This window comes from Ranitomeya imitator, chromosome 7, assembly GCF_032444005.1.
Source record: "Ranitomeya imitator isolate aRanImi1 chromosome 7, aRanImi1.pri, whole genome shotgun sequence".
In the NCBI taxonomy this organism is placed as follows: Eukaryota; Metazoa; Chordata; class Amphibia; order Anura; family Dendrobatidae; genus Ranitomeya; species Ranitomeya imitator.
Window position 1 is genome coordinate 2970448 of NC_091288.1, and position 20022 is coordinate 2990469.

Below are 20022 nucleotides of genomic sequence, written 5' to 3' on the forward strand. Positions count from 1 at the left end.
TATCGTGTGTGACCATTTCCCCATACCCTTGTTTACTGTATTTTAATAATAAAATTTATACTTTTATACGATGATGGACCTAAGTATCACCTCCTAAAACTCAATGTAGACAAAACCGAACTCATCATCTTTCCTCCATCTCACGCATCTCCCCTACCCGATCTATCTATTATGGTAAACGGCATCACACTACACTCTCTTCCGCACCTGAAATCCGCTGCCTCGGAGTAACTCTCGACTCTGTCCTGTCCTTCAAACCGCACATCCAAACTCTTGCCACCTCCAACTCAAAATATTGCCAGAATCCGTCCCTTCCTCAGCCCTCAATCTACTAAAACTCTTGTGCATGCCCTCATCATCTCCCGCCTTGATTACTGCAACACCCTCCTCTGTGGCCTCCCAGCTAACTCTCTTGCACCACTCCAGTCTGTCCTCAACTCTGTTGCTCGGCTAGTCCACCTCTCTCCTCACTACTCCCCTGCTTCTCCCCTCTGCAAATCCCTCCACTGGCTCCCAATTCCCCAACGAATCCAGTTCAAACTACGAACACTGATCTACAAAGCCATCCACAACCTGTTCCCTCCCTATATCTCTGAACTAATCTCCCAATATCTTCCCTCACGTAATCTTCGGTCCTCCCAAGACCTCCTACTCTCCTCCACACTTATTCGTTGTTCACACAACCGCCTCCAACATTTCTCCCGAATATCCCCCCATCCTCTGGAATTCCATGCCTCAACACGTCTGACTATCCACCACCCTCGGCTCCTTCAGACGGAACCTGAAAACCCATCTCTTCAGGAAAGCCTGCAATAACCATTTTGCCGCCTCACCACCACCAGAGCTGCTGCCTCACCACCACCAGAGCTGCAGCCTCACCACCACCAGAGCTGCTGCCTCACCACCACCGGAGCTGCCGCCTCACTACCACCAGAGCTGCCGACTCACCACCACCCGAGCTGCCGCCTCACTACCACCAGAGCTGCTGCCTCACCACCACCAGAGCTGCCGCTTCCCCACCACCCGAGCTGCCGCCTCACCACCACCCGAGCTGCCGCCTCACTACCGCCAGAGCTGCCGCCTCACCACCACCAGAGCTGCCGCCTCACCACCACCAGAGCTGCCGCCTCACCACCACCGGAGCTGCCGCCTCACTACCACCAGAGCTGCCGCCTCACCACCACCCGAGCTGCCGCCTCACTACCACCAGAGCTGCCGCCTCACCACCACCAGAGCTGCCGCCTCACTACCACCAGAGCTGCTGCCTCACCACCACCAGAGCTGCCGCTTCCCCACCACCCGAGCTGCCGCCTCACCACCACCCGAGCTGCCGCCTCACTACCACCAGAGCTGCCGCCTCACCACCACCAGAGCTGCCGCCTCACCACCACCAGAGCTGCTGCTTCCCCACCAATAGAGCTGCCGCTCCCCCAACCTTCTGCCTCTTCCCCACTATCCCATAGAATGTAAGTCCGCAAGGACAGGGTCCTCTCCCCTCTGTACCAGTCTGTCATTGTAAACTTGTTTACTGTAATCGATATCTATAACCCTGTATGTAACCCCTTCTCATGTACAGCACCATGGAAGTAATGGTGCTATATAAATAATAATAATAATACAGGAGGTAACTCAGGATCAGTAATGTAATGTACAGTGGGGCAAAAAAGTATTTAGTCAGTCAGCAATAGTGCAAGTTCCACCACTTAAAAAGATGAGAGGCGTCTGTAATTTACATCATAGGTAGACCTCAACTATGGGAGACAAACTGAGAAAAAAAAATCCAGAAAATCACATTGTCTGTTTTTTTAACATTTTATTTGCATATTATGGTGGAAAATAAGTATTTGGTCAGAAACAAACAATCAAGATTTCTGGCTCTCACAGACCTGTAACTTCTTCTTTAAGAGTCTCCTCTTTCCTCCACTCATTACCTGTAGTAATGGCACCTGTTTAAACTTGTTATCAGTATAAAAAGACACCTGTGCACACCCTCAAACAGTCTGACTCCAAACTCCACTATGGTGAAGACCAAAGAGCTGTCAAAGGACACCAGAAACAAAATTGTAGCCCTGCACCAGGCTGGGAAGACTGAATCTGCAATAGCCAACCAGCTTGGAGTGAAGAAATCAACAGTGGGAGCAATAATTAGAAAATGGAAGACATACAAGACCACTGATAATCTCCCTCGATCTGGGGCTCCACGCAAAATCCCACCCCGTGGGGTCAGAATGATCACAAGAACGGTGAGCAAAAATCCCAGAACCACGCGGGGGGACCTAGTGAATGAACTGCAGAGAGCTGGGACCAATGTAACAAGGCCTACCATAAGTAACACACTACGCCACCATGGACTCAGATCCTGCAGTGCCAGACGTGTCCCACTGCTTAAGCCAGTACATGTCCGGGCCCGTCTGAAGTTTGCTAGAGAGCCTTTGGATGATCCAGAGGAGTTTTGGGAGAATGTCCTATGGTCTGATGAAACCAAATTGGAACTGTTTGGTAGAAACACAACTTGTCGTGTTTGGAGGAAAAAGAATACTGAGTTGCATCCATCAAACACCATACCTACTGTAAAGCATGGTGGTGGAAACATCATGCTTTGGGGCTGTTTCTCTGCAAAGGGGCCAGGACGACTGATCCGGGTACATGAAAGAATGAATGGGGCCATGTATCGTGAGATTTTGAGTGCAAACCTCCTTCCATCAGCAAGGGCATTGAAGATGAAACGTGGCTGGGTCTTTCAACATGACAATGATCCAAAGCACACCGCCAGGGCAACGAAGGAGTGGCTTCGTAAGAAGCATTTCAAGGTCCTGGAGTGGCCTAGCCAGTCTCCAGATCTCAACCCTATAGAAAACCTTTGGAGGGAGTTGAAAGTCTGTGTTGCCAAGCGAAAAGCCAAAAACATCACTGCTCTAGAGGAGATCTGCATGGAGGAATGGGCCAACATACCAACAACAGTGTGTGGCAACCTTGTGAATACTTACAGAAAACGTTTGACCTCTGTCATTGCCAACAAAGGATATATTACAAAGTATTGAGATGAAATTTTGTTTCTGACCAAATACTTATTTTCCGCCATAATATGCAAATAAAATGTTAAAAAAACAGACAATGTGATTTTCTGGATTTTTTTTTCTCAGTTTGTCTCCCATAGTTGAGGTCTACCTATGATGTAAATTACAGACGCCTCTCATCTTTTTAAGTGGTGGAACGTGCACTATTGCTGACTGACTAAATACTTTTTTGCCCCACTGTATGTACACAGGGACTGCACCAGCAGAATAGTGAGTGCAGCTCTGGGGTATAATACAGGATGTAACTCAGGATCAGTAATGTAATGTATGTACACAGGGACTGCACCAGCAGAATAGTGAGTGCAGCTCTGGGGTATAATACAGGATGTAACTCAGGATCAGTAATGTAATGTATGTACACCATGACTGCACCAGAATAGTGAGTGCAGCTCTGGGGTATAATACAGGATGTAACTCAGGATCAGTAATGTAATGTACGTACACAGTGACTGCACCAGCAGAATAGTGAGTGCAGCTCTGGGGTATAATACTGGATGTAACTCAGGATCAGTAATGTAATGTATGTACACAGTGACTGCACCAGCAGAATAGTGAGTGCAGCTCTGGGGTATAATACAGGATGTAACTAAGGATCAGTAATGTAATGTATGTACACAGTGACTGCACCAGCAGAATAGTGAGTGCAGCTCTGGAGTATAATACTGGATGTAACTAAGGATATGTAATGTATGTACACAGTGACTGCACCAGCAGAATAGTGAGTGCAGCTCTGGGGTATAATACAGGATGTAACTCAGGATCAGTAATGTAATGTATGTACACAGTGACTGCACCAGCAGAATAGTGAGTGCAGCTCTGGGGTATAATACAGGATGTAACTAAGGATCAGTAATGTAATGTATGTACACAGTGACTGCACCAGCAGAATAGTGAGTGCAGCTCTGGAGTATAATACTGGATGTAACTAAGGATATGTAATGTATGTACACAGTGACTGCACCAGCAGAATAGTGAGTGCAGCTCTGGAGTATAATACAGGATGTAACTCAGGATCAGTAATGTAATGTAATAATAATAATAATAATAATAATTTTATTTATATAGCGCCAACATATTCCGCAGCGCTTTACAAATTATAGAGGGGACTTGTACAGACAATAGACATTACAGCATAACAGAAATCACAGTTCAAAACAGATACCAGGAGGAATGAGGGTCCTGCTGCTCGCAAGCTACAAACTATGGGGAAAAGGGGAGACACGAGAGGTGGATGGTAACAATTGCTTTAGTTATTCGGACCAGCCATAGTGTAAGGCTCAGGTGTTCATGTAAAGCTGCATGAACCAGTTACCTGCCTAAGTATGTAGCAGTACAGACACAGAGGGCTAATACTGCATAAAGTGTATGAGAACATGATGCGAGGAACCTTTTTTTTTTTTTTTTTTTTTTAATTATAAATAGGCCACACAGGGATCGTTAGGTTAATGCATTGAGGCGGTAGGCCAGTCTGAACAAATGAGTTTTTAGGGCACGCTTAAAACTGTGGGGATTGGGGATTAATCGTATTAACCTAGGTAGTGCATTCCAAAGAATCGGCGCAGCACGTGTAAAGTCTTGGAGACGGGAGTGGGAGGTTCTGATTATTGAGGATGCTAACCTGAGGTCATTAGCGGAGCGGAGGGCACGGGTAGGGTGGTAGACTGATACCAGGGAGGAGATGTAGGGTGGTGCTGAGCCATGGAGTGCTTTGTGGATGAGGGTAGTACAATGTACTACAATGTAGTATAATGTATGTACACAGTGACTGCACCAGCAGAATAGTGAGTGCAGCTCTGGAGTATAATACAGGATTTAACTCAGGATCAGTAATGTAATGTATGTACAGAGTGACTGCACCAGCAGAATAGTGAGTGCAGCTCTGGGGTATAATACCGGATGTAACTCAGGATCAGTAATGTAATGTATGTACAGAGTGACTGCACCAGCAGAATAGTGAGTGCAGCTCTGGGGTATAATACCGGATGTAACTCAGGATCAGTAATGTAATGTATGTACACAGTGACTGCACCTTCAGAGTAGTGAGTGCAGCTCTGGGGTATAATACCGGATGTAACTCAGGATCAGTAATGTAATGTATGTACAGAGTGACTGCACCAGCAGAATAGTGAGTGCAGCTCTGGGGTATAATACAGGATGTAACTCAGGATCAGTAATGTAATGTATGTACACAGTGACTGCACCAGCAGAATAGTGAGTGCAGCTCTGGGGTATAATACCGGATGTAACTCAGGATCAGTAATGTAATGTATGTACACAGTGACTGCACCAGCAGAATAGTGAGTGCAGCTCTGGGGTATAATACCGGATGTAACTCAGGATCAGTAATGTAATGTATGTACACAGTGACTGCACCTTCAGAGTAGTGAGTGCAGCTCTGGGGTATAATACCGGATGTAACTCAGGATCAGTAATGTAATGTATGTACAGAGTGACTGCACCAGCAGAATAGTGAGTGCAGCTCTGGGGTATAATACAGGATGTAACACAGGATCAGTAATGTAATGTATGTACACAGTGACTGCACCAGCAGAATAGTGAGTGCAGCTCTGGGGTATAATACTGGATGTAACTCAGGATCAGTAATGTAATGTATGTACAGAGTGACTGCACCAGCAGAATAGTGAGTGCAGCTCTGGAGTATAATACAGGATGTAACTCAGGATCAGTAATGTAATGTATGTACACAGTGACTGCACCAGCAGAATAGTGAGTGCAGCTCTGGGGTATAATACAGGATGTAACTCAGGATCAGTAATGTAATGTATGTACACAGTGACTGCACCAGCAGAATAGTGAGTGCAGCTCTGGGGTATAATACTGGATGTAACTCAGGATCAGTAATGTAATGTATGTACACAGTGACTGCACCAGCAGAATAGTGAGTGCAGCTCTGGGGTATAATACAGGATGTAACTCAGGATCAGTAATGTAATGTATGTACACAGTGACTGCACCAGCAGAATAGTGAGTGCAGCTCTGGAGTATAATACAGGATTTAACTCAGGATCAGTAATGTAATGTATGTACACAGTGACTGCACCAGCAGAATAGTGAGTGCAGCTCTGGGGTATAATACAGGATGTAACTCAGGATCAGTAATGTAATGTATGTACACAGTGACTGCACCAGCAGAATAGTGAGTGCAGCTCTGGAGTATAATACAGGGTGTAACTCAGGATCAGTAATGTAATGTATGTACACAGTGACTGCACCAGCAGAATAGTGAGTGCAGCTCTGGAGTATAATACAGGATGTAACTCAGGATCAGTAATGTAATGTATGTACACAGTGACTGCACCAGCAGAATAGTGAGTGCAGCTCTGGAGTATAATACAGGATGTAACTCAGGATCAGTAATGTAATGTATGTACACAGTGACTGCACCAGCAGAATAGTGAGTGCAGCTCTGGGGTATAATACCGGATGTAACTCAGGATCAGTAATGTAATGTATGTACAGAGTGACTGCACCAGCAGAATAGTGAGTGCAGCTCTGGGGTATAATACCGGATGTAACTCAGGATCAGTAATGTAATGTATGTACACAGTGACTGCACCTTCAGAGTAGTGAGTGCAGCTCTGGGGTATAATACCGGATGTAACTCAGGATCAGTAATGTAATGTATGTACAGAGTGACTGCACCAGCAGAATAGTGAGTGCAGCTCTGGGGTATAATACAGGATGTAACACAGGATCAGTAATGTAATGTATGTACACAGTGACTGCACCAGCAGAATAGTGAGTGCAGCTCTGGGGTATAATACTGGATGTAACTCAGGATCAGTAATGTAATGTATGTACAGAGTGACTGCACCAGCAGAATAGTGAGTGCAGCTCTGGAGTATAATACAGGATGTAACTCAGGATCAGTAATGTAATGTATGTACACAGTGACTGCACCAGCAGAATAGTGAGTGCAGCTCTGGGGTATAATACCGGATGTAACTCAGGATCAGTAATGTAATGTATGTACACAGTGACTGCACCAGCAGAATAGTGAGTGCAGCTCTGGGGTATAATACAGGATGTAACTCAGGATCAGTAATGTAATGTATGTACACAGTGACTGCACCAGCAGAATAGTGAGTGCAGCTCTGGGGTATAATACCGGATGTAACTCAGGATCAGTAATGTAATGTATGTACACAGTGACTGCACCAGCAGAATAGTGAGTGCAGCTCTGGGGTATAATACCGGATGTAACTCAGGATCAGTAATGTAATGTATGTACACAGTGACTGCACCAGCAGAATAGTGAGTGCAGCTCTGGGGTATAATACAGGATGTAACACAGGATCAGTAATGTAATGTATGTACACAGTGACTGCACCAGCAGAATAGTGAGTGCAGCTCTGGGGTATAATACTGGATGTAGCTCAGGATCAGTAATGTAATGTATGTACAGAGTGACTGCACCAGCAGAATAGTGAGTGCAGCTCTGGAGTATAATACAGGATGTAACTCAGGATCAGTAATGTAATGTATGTACACAGTGACTGCACCAGCAGAATAGTGAGTGCAGCTCTGGGGTATAATACCGGATGTAACTCAGGATCAGTAATGTAATGTATGTACACAGTGACTGCACCAGCAGAATAGTGAGTGCAGCTCTGGGGTATAATACCGGATGTAACTCAGGATCAGTAATGTAATGTATGTACACAGTGACTGCACCAGCAGAATAGTGAGCGCAGCTCTGGAGTATAATACAGGAGGTAACTCAGGATCAGTAATGTAATGTATATACACAGTGACTGCACCAGCAGAATAGTGAGTGCAGCTCTGGAGTATAATACAGGAGGTAACTCAGGATCAGTAATGTAATGTATGTACACAGTGACTGCACCAGCAGAATAGTGAGTGCAGCTCTGGGGTATAATACAGGAGGTAACTCAGGATCAGTAATGTAATGTATGTACACAGTGACTGCACCTTCAGAGTAGTGAGTGCAGCTCAGCTGCTGCTCATTGTGTTGATTGTGGGTGCGGTCGCTGCTGAACCTGCAGTGTGCTCCTGAGCTCCAGAGAACCACCATCTCTCCACCCGGGGACCTGCTCTCTCTCTTACCCAGGGAGGGATTGGGTTTCCTGGGATGAGTGAAGGAGCCAAGTCCCAGGCTTCTGCTTCCCGGACCAGGCTGGCGGGGGGCAGAAGGAACCAGCAACCAGCCTGCACATTGTAATGTCCACACGGTGTAAGGAATTTAAGAGAGAGTAAGCTTTAACTGTAGTTTATTCTTCTCATTTCCTCCAGCACACAGCATAACAGCAGCATAACATTTCCTCCTCAGGTCAGAACTGAAACTGAAACTCCTCTCAACTCCCGCCCTCGCTTTCTTAAAGAGACAGATCTAATTCTTATACATTACATCATCCCCTTTTTTTTTTTTTTTTTATATACATATATTAACAACCTAAAACAAATATTGACAATGTAACAACACGAAAATGTCCAAGAAAAACCATATGTCTGAATTGTCTTATTCCCCTTTTTTTTTAAACTATATCTCTTCAATAAGTCTCGATGGAGCCCTTCTTTCCCGTGTAGGGTAATGTCTGCGTTCATTGGGGGTGTCCAGTGCTGACGGATCAGTCACCTCTTGTTGGTCCTCTCCACCGTCGGGTATCAAATCTTCCACTGGTGGGAGTTCATTACCATTGTTCTGCGGTATGATTTTAAAATGTGAGGAATTTCGAGTGATGGAGTGTCCGTCTCGCTCAGCCGTGACCATACTGCCTTTTCTCTCAGTAACATTATATTTTGCAGGACTATATACAGCTGAGGTTTTGTTGGTTGATTTTTGACGCACAACAACCATATCACCTCTTTTGATGGCACATGGCTGTGCCCGTCGCCTTCTGTCTGCATAATGTTTCATGGCTTGCTTGTTAAAGAAATCCGTTGATCGCACTGAAGAGTCATTTAGTAAGGGATGACTGGTCACATCAGGGATCCGTGTACGAAGAGTTCTGCTGAACATTAGATGAGATGGCGCAGCATTAGTGGTGGAATGTGGCGTGTTGCGGTAATTGCGCAGGAATTTGTATAGTGACTGTTTCAGTGGGGTGTGCTCCAGGCTAGCTGCCTTGATTCGTTTCCCCATGGTGCGCATGAAACGTTCTACGATTCCATTAGCTTGCGGCCAGCAAGGTGTGATTTTTCTGTGGCCGAACCCCAAGTATTCAGGAAACTGTGCAAACACATGTCCATTGAATGGAGGTCCATTATCTGTTTTGACCACTCTTGGAATGCCATATGCAGAGAATATGTCGTCCAGTTCTGGTATGACACTATTAGCAGACGTTGAAGAGATGAATGAAATGACAGGGTGTCTAGAATATTCATCAATTGTTACTAGAATGTATTGGCCATTTGGTAATGGTCCATATATGTCGACTGCCACTTCCTCCCATACAGCAGTGGGTACCGGAGACATTTGTAATGGCTCTAGAGTTGATGATGGAGTAATTAATTGACAAGTGGAGCAATGTCCAATCTTCTCTTCCACCAATTTATCCATATTTGCGAACCACACTTTTTCTCTGAGTAACTTTTTTGTGCCAACAATTCCTAGATGACCTTCGTGTGCTATCTGTATGACTAGGTTGCTCAAGGCCTTAGGTACAACCAGTTTGGTACCACAAAGGATGAGTTGATCTTCAGTGACTGATAATTCCTCACGTACATTTGAAAATAGTTTTAACTCTTTCAGATCAATCCCATCTTCAGGAAATTTTTTCTTTTGAATTTCATGCCACCTTCTATTTTGAATAATTTGTATTAAGGCACAGAGTGTCTTGTCACTTGTTGTCGTATTCACAAACTGATCAACAGAAAGTGCTTTTGGCACGGCGTGAGCTGCAACAAAGTGGATGTATTCTTCAATGGAGGAATGCACAGGTAAATCATCATTCGTGGGATGTCTTGAGAGATAATCAGCCGGATTGCTGTATTTTCCAGGTTTGTGAACAATTTTGTAATTATAGTCCTGTAGACGTAGACCCCATCGTTCAATCCGTGCTGGCATTTTAGCTCGGGGATTTCCAAAAATTGTAAGGAGAGCTTGATGATCTGTGACAATAGTGAAGGGAGCGCCATAGAGAAATAAGTGAAAGTGTTCACGTCCCCAGACGACTGCCAAGCTTTCTTTTTCAGGTTGTGAATACTTTCTTTCAGTGCTTGTTAAGCTTTTACTTGCATAAGAAATGATGTGGGGACTTTGATTGTCATCCTTGTATTGTGCTAAAATTGCACCCAGTCCCACGGGACTAGCATCCACAATCAGTTCGGTTCGAAGAGCTGGATCAAAATAGGCCATGGTGGTTGTTGAGCAGAGTTCCTTTTTGATTGTTTCAAAAGAGGCCTGACAGTCTTGGGACCATTGAAAAACGCAATTTTGTTTCGTAAGTTCCCTTAATGAAGTGCTGATTGTCGAAAAATTTGGAATATATCTAGCACAGTAACTTGCCATTCCAAGAAAAGAGCGCACTTCACTGGCATCCTGTGGAATTGAAGCTGCTCTGATGGATTCCACTTTCTTGGGATCAGGTCGTACTCCTTCCGCCGAGAAAATGTGACCATAGAACTCCAATGAATTTTTATCAAATTCGCATTTTTTTTTGTTTAAAGTGAGTCCAGCAGAGAGCAGACATTCAAAGATAGCATATAGAGCACGATTATGTTCAGCTTGAGTTTTCCCAAAAACCAGTATGTCATCACTGTAATTAAAGGCATTTGGAATATGTTGAATGACGCTCCTTATCGTATCTTGAAAAATTTCTGCTGCTGAGCAGACCCCAAACGTCAATCTTTTGTATCTTCTGAGACCCACATGGGTGGAAAATGTTGTTAAGTATCTGGATTCTGGACTCAATTCTAATTGATGATAGCCCTTATTGAGGTCGAGCTTTGAAAAAACAGTTGCTCCATTTAATAAATTAATAATGTCATCAATTGTGGGTGAGATGTGTCTTTCCCTTTGAATAGCAGTGTTGGGCAGGCGCATGTCAACACACAGTCTTACCTGCTCTGGAGTCTTTGGTTTTGGAACTACCACAAGTGGAGAGACCCACGGAGTGGGACCAGAAACAGTATCAATGACATCATCATCCATGAGTAATTGGAGTTCCTTTTCTACCTTCTTTCTCAGGTGAAATGGAATATGCCTGTGAGCCTGGGCTACTGGACGGACACTGTCATCCACATGAAGATGCACTTGAGAGTCCTTTAATTTTCCTAATCCACTAAATAGGGAGGGAAAACTATTCACCATGGCTTGTACATCCAGGTCCGCAGGGTCGGTTATGGTATGAACAATCTGGATGAGTCCTAGCTTCAAGGCAGTGTGATAGCTGAGAAGACGACAGCCTCCGGATCCTTGTAATGGGTGATAGCTGAGAAGAAGACAGCCTCCTGATCCTTGTAATGGGTGATAGCTGAGAAGAAGACAGCCTCCTGATCCTTGTAATGGGTGATAGCTGAGAAGACGACAGCCTCCGGATCCTTGTAATGGGTGATAGCTGAGAAGACAGCCTCCTGATCCTTGTAATGGGTGATAGCTGAGAAGACAGCCTCCGGATCCTTGTAATGGGTGATAGCTGAGAAGACGACAGCCTCCGGATCCTTGTAATGGGTGATAGCTGAGAAGAAGACAGCCTCCGGATCCTTGTAATGTGTGATAGCTGAGAAGACGACAGCCTCCGGATCCTTGTAATGTGTGATAGCTGAGAAGACGACAGCCTCCTGATCCTTGTAATGTGTGATAGCTGAGAAGACGACAGCCTCCGGATCCTTGTAATGTGTGATAGCTGAGAAGAAGACAGCCTCCTGATCCTTGTAATGTGTGATAGCTGAGAAGACGACAGCCTCCGGATCCTTGTAATGGGTGATAGCTGAGAAGACGACAGCCTCCGGATCCTTGTAATGGGTGATAGCTGAGAAGAAGACAGCCTCCTGATCCTTGTAATGTGTGAAAAGTGGTTTTCTGCCTATTTTCTTTATAGCTAAGTTCAGCATCAAATTGTCCCATTGTAACTAGAGGTGTTTTAGATCCGTATGGGAAGATTTTAGTCTGCACTTGCTGTAAGACTGGCTTTGTTTTCAACTGTTCATAAGTATTGCTGTCTATGATATCCACCGAAGCTCCTGTATCTATTGTAAAGGTGATATCCGTGTTGCAGATGGTGAGTGTAATACATGGAGACTGCACTGAGCCAGTGACAGACGTCGTGAACACATAGTTCTCAGCCACAGACACTTCTCCTATATCCTGATTTACCATTTTTATATTTGCAGGCTTTGTCATTGGCAGAGGAGACTTGTTGGGCGCTGATTTGCAGACAACTGCACAATGGTTCCTTTTCCACATTTACTGCAAGTTTGTCCTATAGCTGGACATTTGTTCATGTGGTGAGGGAAATCTTGTCCACATCTATAACAGTTCTTCTGTTGCGGGGCCTGCTTGCCTTGTGCACTGTTATGTTTGAGATTATGCACATGTAAATTATCCCCACTCTCCATTGCCTGATGATCTGCTATCTCTATAGCACGGGCCATCTTGAGTAAGTCATGCAGAGAGAGATCCTGCTGCAGAGCTTTACGCCTTATGGTATTAGACGAGCAGGTGACAATTACTTGAGTTAGGATTTCATCATCTACGTCAGTAAATGCACACCCGGGTGACATAGGTGTCTGTGGATTCTTCTGGAAGCTGCTTAGCAATCCTGAACTTGTATCTTTCATATCTGATGTTTTGTTTAGGGTTGAAGTAGTCGGTGAGAGCTTTGGAGCATTTGCTGTACGTGTCTGTCTCCGCTGCTGGTAATGTGCTGTATATGTCATAGACTCCTGTGCCCGCACAATGCAGGAACACGGCTTTTTTTCTGTTCTCCTCTTTTATATCTATTGCTTCCAGGAAATTCTCAAATCGATTTAACCATTTTCTCCAGTTATGAGAGAGATTAGTGACATCAGTCATATCAAACTGTGGGAACATGTGCAAGTATTCAGCCATGATGGAGTCTCTCAGTGGCGCTGGCGTGTGAAGCAGTAAAGCAGGGGTCAGTACTCACAGTAGCAGGTGATTCTATCCCATCCTCGTCGCCAGTTGTAATGTCCACACGGTGTAAGGAATTTAAGAGAGAGTAAGCTTTAACTGTAGTTTATTCTTCTCATTTCCTCCAGCACACAGCATAACAGCAGCATAACATTTCCTCCTCAGGTCAGAACTGAAACTGAAACTCCTCTCAACTCCCGCCCTCGCTTTCTTAAAGAGACAGATCTAATTCTTATACATTACACACATCAGAGGATTCGGGGGTGAGACGCTCCACCAGGAGTCGCAGCAATGTGGCTCCTACTCCCCCCAGGTCTGCAGAGACCCAGAGAAGCCGCAAGGCTTCCATGGAGGAGAAGCCTGCTAGCGTGCAAGATGGCAGCCCTTCCGGAGGAAAGCTGAGTGCTCACGGAGGTGAGGCCAACCTCACTGAGGAGGGTTGGGCGCTGCAGAGACCCCGGGAGTCTGTGTCCACCTATGCCTCCCGGGTCATGAGCCACCTTCGTGAGTATGAAGATGCTAGCAAGACCTTGAGAAGGCTCCGGGAGGAGCTGCGCTGCACAAGCGCTAAAGCTGCAGGTGCCTCCAGACCCAGGAAGACGCAATTCCAGGCGGAGGTAAAGATTCTGAAGCTTGAAATTAATGACCTGGAGGTAAGAAAAGCATTTATTCGAGAAAAAAGTGGACCATTTAAAGAAAAGCTTATAAATGAAGACAGATTCAGGGAAATGGCTGATAACAGAGAGCAAAGGCAGATGGGGCTGCAGCCTGAGTGCCAGGTGGATGATGATGATGATGAAGAGGAGGATGACCAGCAGAAAGCTCCACCTGGCAGCCCTCTTAGCCACTCAGAGGCCACGTGCAGCGAGCTCCCTGCTGGACAGGCGACGATGACATCTCGTCGCAGTTCTGCTGGCTCTGGGGAGGACAGTGACATCGGCCAGGGAGGGGCGCTAATGGCAGAGATCAAGCTGCTGGAGTCCCCAGTGTGCCTTCAGAACTTCCATCTTGGTGATGATTTACCAGAGGAGGCACCTGGGGGCCAGAAGAAAAAGGCAAAGAAAACCACCAAGCCAAAGCTGCAGGAAGCGGTAAGCTATGTATATGCCCCCCTCCCTGTACCCCCTGAGTCGGCTGCAGGGTCAGCTCGCTGTATAAGCCCCGTTGCCCAGCCCAGCCCGGGCTCTGCTGTGGATCCGGTGCAAAGGCGCGGGGAGATTACAGAGCACGGTAATGAGGCGCAGAGCTCCGTCTCTGCTTGTAGTAGCGGGGACGTAGCAGCAGGTGCATCAGCCGAAAGGCTGGACAGTGAGGGCGGCCCGGCGGCGGGCATACGATCAGGCCACGATACTGTGGTCCGCTCCTCAGTGGGAGGGGGGAGCGGCCCGGTGTCGGGGGCAGCTCCGGTAGCCTCGGTGCCCCTGAATACTGTTGCCGCTGATCACTTAGTTGAGGGGCGGCGGCAGTGTGAGGGGGTTACCGGGGCTGGGAGTTCCGGTCTTCCCAAAGTCCTATTTTGTGTTGGTGCCGCTGGTCAACAAGATCCTGATGCTAAGGATCAGCGGTGCCCCACAGCAGCTAAAGATCAACGACGCCTGGTAGCAACCATGAAGCAGCGGAAAATAATAACTAATGATGCGGAGGGCACACAAAAAACCAGGGGTGAGGTCACCTCCAGTTCTGTGGAGGAGACTCAGCCCCTTGTGCCTGATGATGCGGAGGCCAAAGTGTCACCCCCTGTTGTCACTGGTCCAGCAGGAGTGAATGTGGTGGTGGGTATGGATGCAGAAAACTCTTTGTCTAGTGGTGAGGCTGCTGGTTTGGTAGAGGGTGAGGGGGTTATGGAGGTGGGTAATGGTGATGCTGATGGTGTGGATGTGGTCACTGGTCCGGTTGCCCCCCCCGGTGGTGGCAGCGCCTGTCAGGAGTTATGCCGCTGTCACCTCCGGGGGAAATAGGGCATCCTCCTCGTCTCCGGGCTCTGGGGACGGCATGTTGCAACGGCGTCTCCTGGAGGCTCTAAAGAGGGGGGAGAGATCACTAATAGTAGAGGGTCGAGAGGTTGATCTATCCTTCTGGATAGAGAGGCATGGCCTCGGGGCCTTCCGAGAGCAAAGAGGGGGGATACAGTGTGGTCCCTCCCAACAGCCAGGCCGGGTAGTGTGCGTAGGAATGTGGTCCGTCTTCAGTGGAGGGGCAATGATGCGTGTCCTCCAAGGTCTAAAGTTGTGGAGCTCCTGCTGAGGATGGGCTTTAGTGCGATTGACATCTACGCCTTGATACATCCCTATTCCACACCTAATTTTGATGTCAGCTTTGTTCGGCCGGAGGGGCTTGAGCTCTTCTGGTCGAACTATGAGTTGACAAAAAATGAGCCCGGCTGGCGAGACTTTGCCGTTCAGGTGGTGTCTCGCCAAAACCAAGTCAAGAAAGTGACCGTGATGACTTGTAACGAGTCACTTTCTTGTTATGACATCATGACGTGGCTTGGCCGGTATGGAGAGGTGGTAGAAATGCCAAAGAAAAACCGTGACGAGTTTGGTATCTGGTCAGGGGCCTGGACGTTTATGGTAAAACTTAAGCGTTCAGGTGGTACGGTTGCCCACATACCATCATCTGCCTTCCTGGGTAGGGATCGTATCCTGGTCTTCTACCAGGGGCAACCGAAGCTCTGTCACAAGTGCGGCGACCCCACACACTTCAGCGCAAACTGCACTGTGCAGAAGTGTGCATTGTGTGGGGATATCGGCCATCTTGCTGCATCTTGTGTGGAGATTAGGTGTCACCTGTGTGGTGAGTTAGGTCACCCATTCAGCCGTTGTCCTCGCTCCTTCGCTAATGCAGTCGTGACCCCGGTGGGAGAAAGCCGTGAGGCTGATTCTGAAGGGGAAGGGACTAGCAGGGGTGAGGGAGCTGAGGGGCCAAGGAAGAAAAGCAATAAAAAGACGCCTGCACAGCTAAGGCGTCTAGACAAGCGCAGACAGGATAGGGAGCTGGGCGAGCCTCGTACTACTGGGGCGGCCCCTGTCCTGGATGCCAGTCTTGCTGCTGAGGCCCCGAGGGATGATGAGTTGGATGAGGAGGTCAGGAGGATCCACAGGGAGGAAAGTGCCACTGCCTCAGAGTCCTCCCATTATGAAAGTATGGATGAGGATAATAGGCAGTGGCTAGAGGACAAGCGTAAGCTCGGCACCAAAAAGAAGAGAAAGAAGGGAGATAAAACATCTTCTCCCGCTCTGACCAAGGTACCTAAGGAAGGAAAAACCGACTCCCCTCTGGTTGGTCTTTCTAACCGGTTCCAAGCCCTTGAAAACATCTCTTCCTCTGAGGAGGAAGCTGAGGGTGAGGTTCTGGCTTCGGCGGGGCTCACAGGGGACGCCGAGTCTCCTCCTTCTGGGAATGTAAGATCCTTGGAAGGAGGGACTGGCCCAGAGTCCGGAGACGAGGACGAAAAAAATAAAAAACACGTGGGTATGGATACCTCATTGTCATTAAAGAGGGGGAAGGATTCCTCCTCTGAGGCAGAGGATAAGGGGAGTGGGAAAAAGAAAGTCATCTAACTCAATCACCAGTGATGGCGGTACCCACTCCGTTGACGCTGGCGTCCATTAATGTCGCCAGCATAAAGTCAAATACAGCTAGATTTGCGGCCTTTGATTTTCTCAGCCGGGTTGAAGCTGACATTTTCTTTTTGCAAGAGACCAGGCTGCCAAACATGGCAGATGTGTTTAAAGCTAAGAGGGAGTGGAGACTCGGGCCCTCCTATTGGTCTCTTGCGGCCGAGCCGTATAGCGGAGTGGCGGTCCTTTTTACCGCACCGGTGGAATGCCGACGGGTTATTGAGTTAGAAATGGGGAGGTGCCTGATCTTAGATGTCCTCATGAAGGGACAAGAGCTCCGGCTCATCAACATTTATGGTCCCCAATCTAAGTGGGACCGGAAGTGTCTCTTTATGAGGATCAAGCCCTACCTTTTTACAAGTCGGCAGGTTGTCTTTGGAGGGGACTTCAATGCTGTCACGAGGCCCCGAGATAGAGGAGGTTCCAGAGACAAGCTGACTTATGATAGCGTCGCCCTTAATAGTATAGCTAGTGAGGCTCGCCTGGTGGATGTCCACATTCGGCACACCCCAGGCCACGAGGGGTTCACCTATCATAGAGGTAACTGTAGGTCCAGAATAGATAGGTTTTATTTAAAGGAGGAAGCTGTCTCTTCAGCAGTGTCTGTTGTTGAGGTGGAGTTCTCCGACCACTGTTTAATTTTGTTTTCTCTGAATGTTACAGAGACCCTCTGGATGGGAAGAGGCTTTTGGAGGCTCAATTCGTCTCTCTTGGAAGAAGCGGAGATAAGACAGTCCTTTGAGGAATTTCTTCAAAGCCAGGTACCCTTACTGGATCTTTGTAGTAGTAAGTCAGAGTGGTGGGAGATGTTTAAGGAAAGGGTGGCGAGATTCTTCCGCCAGCTCTCGAGCCTCAGGAGTCTGAACAGGTACCGTCTGTATCAGGGTCTGAGGAGGAAACTCGAGCATCTTGTCTCAACTGGAGGTAGCCGCGAGGAGATCTCCAGAGTGAAATCTTTGCTTATGAGGTGTCAGTACGATAGACACGCATCTTTGGTTTTTGAGAGGGATTACGGGAAGTACCGCTCGCCCGACCCTTACAGAAACTGCAGGATGTCAGTGAATAGTAAAGTGGTTACAGGACTGGTCGACACTGCGGGGTCCCTGAGACGATTCAGATCAGGGATCCTGGAGGTTGTCAGATCCTTCTACTCGCACCTCTTGGGGAAGAGGGATCTTGATTGGGATGAGATGTCGGCTTTCCTGGCTGAAGCTGTCCCCGAACCAGGGGTAGACCCCTCCCTTGACGTTTTGACAGAAATGATCAGGGAAGAGGAAGTTCAGTTGGCGATTGAAGGGCTTGCCCCCAAAAAATCGCCTGGTCCAGATGGCTTAACATCTGAATTCTATAAGACCTTTAAGGACGTTTTGGTTCCCCTCTTGACTGAGGTATTCAATGAGTGTCTTTCCTCGGGCATTCTGCCGAAGTCAATGAGGAGGTCTGCTCTGATCATCTTGTCAAAGGGTAAGGACCCGTCTTGCATTGGGAACTGGCGTCCCATAGCGCTTCTCAATGCAGACAGGAAGGTTCTGGCAAAGGTGCTGTTTAATCGGCTGGTGAAATTTGCACCCCGACTCCTTTCGGGGGCCCAGCATTGCTCTGTTCCAGGCCGCAGCACATTTAGTGCTGTGCTCAGTGTCCGAGAGGCAGTGGAGCAGGGTAGGGCTGGTCACTGGAAGGGGTACATGCTGTCACTGGACCAGGCAAAAGCGTTTGATCGGGTTAAACATGAGTACCTCTGGTCCGTCCTTCTGAGATATGGCCTGCCCGGGGGGTTTGTTGATTGGCTTAAGACCTTGTACAGTGGGGCAGAGAGTTTCCCGCTTGTGAATGGTTGGATTGGCAGCTCTTTTGAGGTTGGGTCCGGTGTTCGCCAGGGTTGTCCCTTGAGCCCGCTGCTGTACGTGTTTGCGATTGACCTCTTCTTAGGAGGGTGGAGCGTGGACCGTTGGCCGGGATCGGGATGGACCGGGCAGCACCGGAAGCCACTCTGAGGGTGGTGGCGTATGCCGATGATGTCACTGTGTTTGTTTCCTCTCATGAGGAGGCAGGGTGGCTGATGTCAGAGGTAGATCGCTACTCGGAGGCATCCGGGTCCAAGATCAACCGGGATAAGTGTGAGAGTCTCTGGCTGGGAGGAGGAGATCCTGGTTTTGATCTCCCGGACACCCTTCCAGGACCCAAAGTCTCTGCAAAAGTCCTTGGCATCGAATTTGGCCAGGGGGATTACCCCAAACAAAATTGGGACAGCAGGCTAGAGATCGCCACTCAGAAGGTGAACCAATGGAAGGGTTGGTCTTTGACCCTAAGGGAAAGGGTAAACCTGATCAAAACTTACCTGCTCCCTTTACTGATTTATCTGGGCAGTGTATGCATCTTGCCGGAATCTCTCTGGACTCGGGTCTACAGTTTGTTCTTCCAACTGTTATGGGGGAATAGACTGAACCTGGTCAAGAGGGAGGTTACTTACCGTACGAGGAGACTAGGAGGGTTGGGTATGGTCAACCCTGTGGTATTCCTTGTGGATACCTTCATTAAGATCAATATCGCAAACCTCTGGAAAGAGAGGGCTCCTCCGTGGGTATTCTCCTGTAGGGGATGGTTTCAGCCTTTCTTCCAGGAATGGGAGACAGGAGGGCAAGTGAAGGATCTTCGCACACCGCATGGACATCTTCCGGCTTACGCTACCTTGGTTCTGAAGGTAATTCGTCGGTGGGGTCTGGGAATGTGGGAGATCAGGACTCTGCCAAGGAAACTCCTTGACAATAGGGTTCTGTTGACCCATTTCCAGAGGCCTCTGGCGCTCAGGGACTGCCCAAGTCGGGATCTTGGGGTGGGTTTGCATCTTTTGAATTCTATCAGGATCCCCTCGAAGTTTTGGGACTTAGCTTGGCGCTGCTTCCATGGGAAACTGTGTGTGAGGGACAATCTGAAGTGTAGGAGCTCTGAGGACAGGAATTGTCCTCGGGAGCATTGTGGTACCTTGCTGGAAAGCATGGACCACTTCCTGCTTCATTGTCCCTTCAACACAGAGGTGTACAACAGGGTGGGCGCCTTCATTGGCTGGTCTCGGCTGGCCGGTCTCTCCTATGCGGAATGGGCCTATGGAGCATTCGGAGACCTTGGTGGTCGGGACCGCTGCACCTTATTTCTAGTTAGCGCAGTGGTTAGGTATCACACGTGGAACGCAAGGTGCTTAGTATCGACGCAACGAAAAATCCTCCCAGTGGAAGATGTGTTTAGGACCATA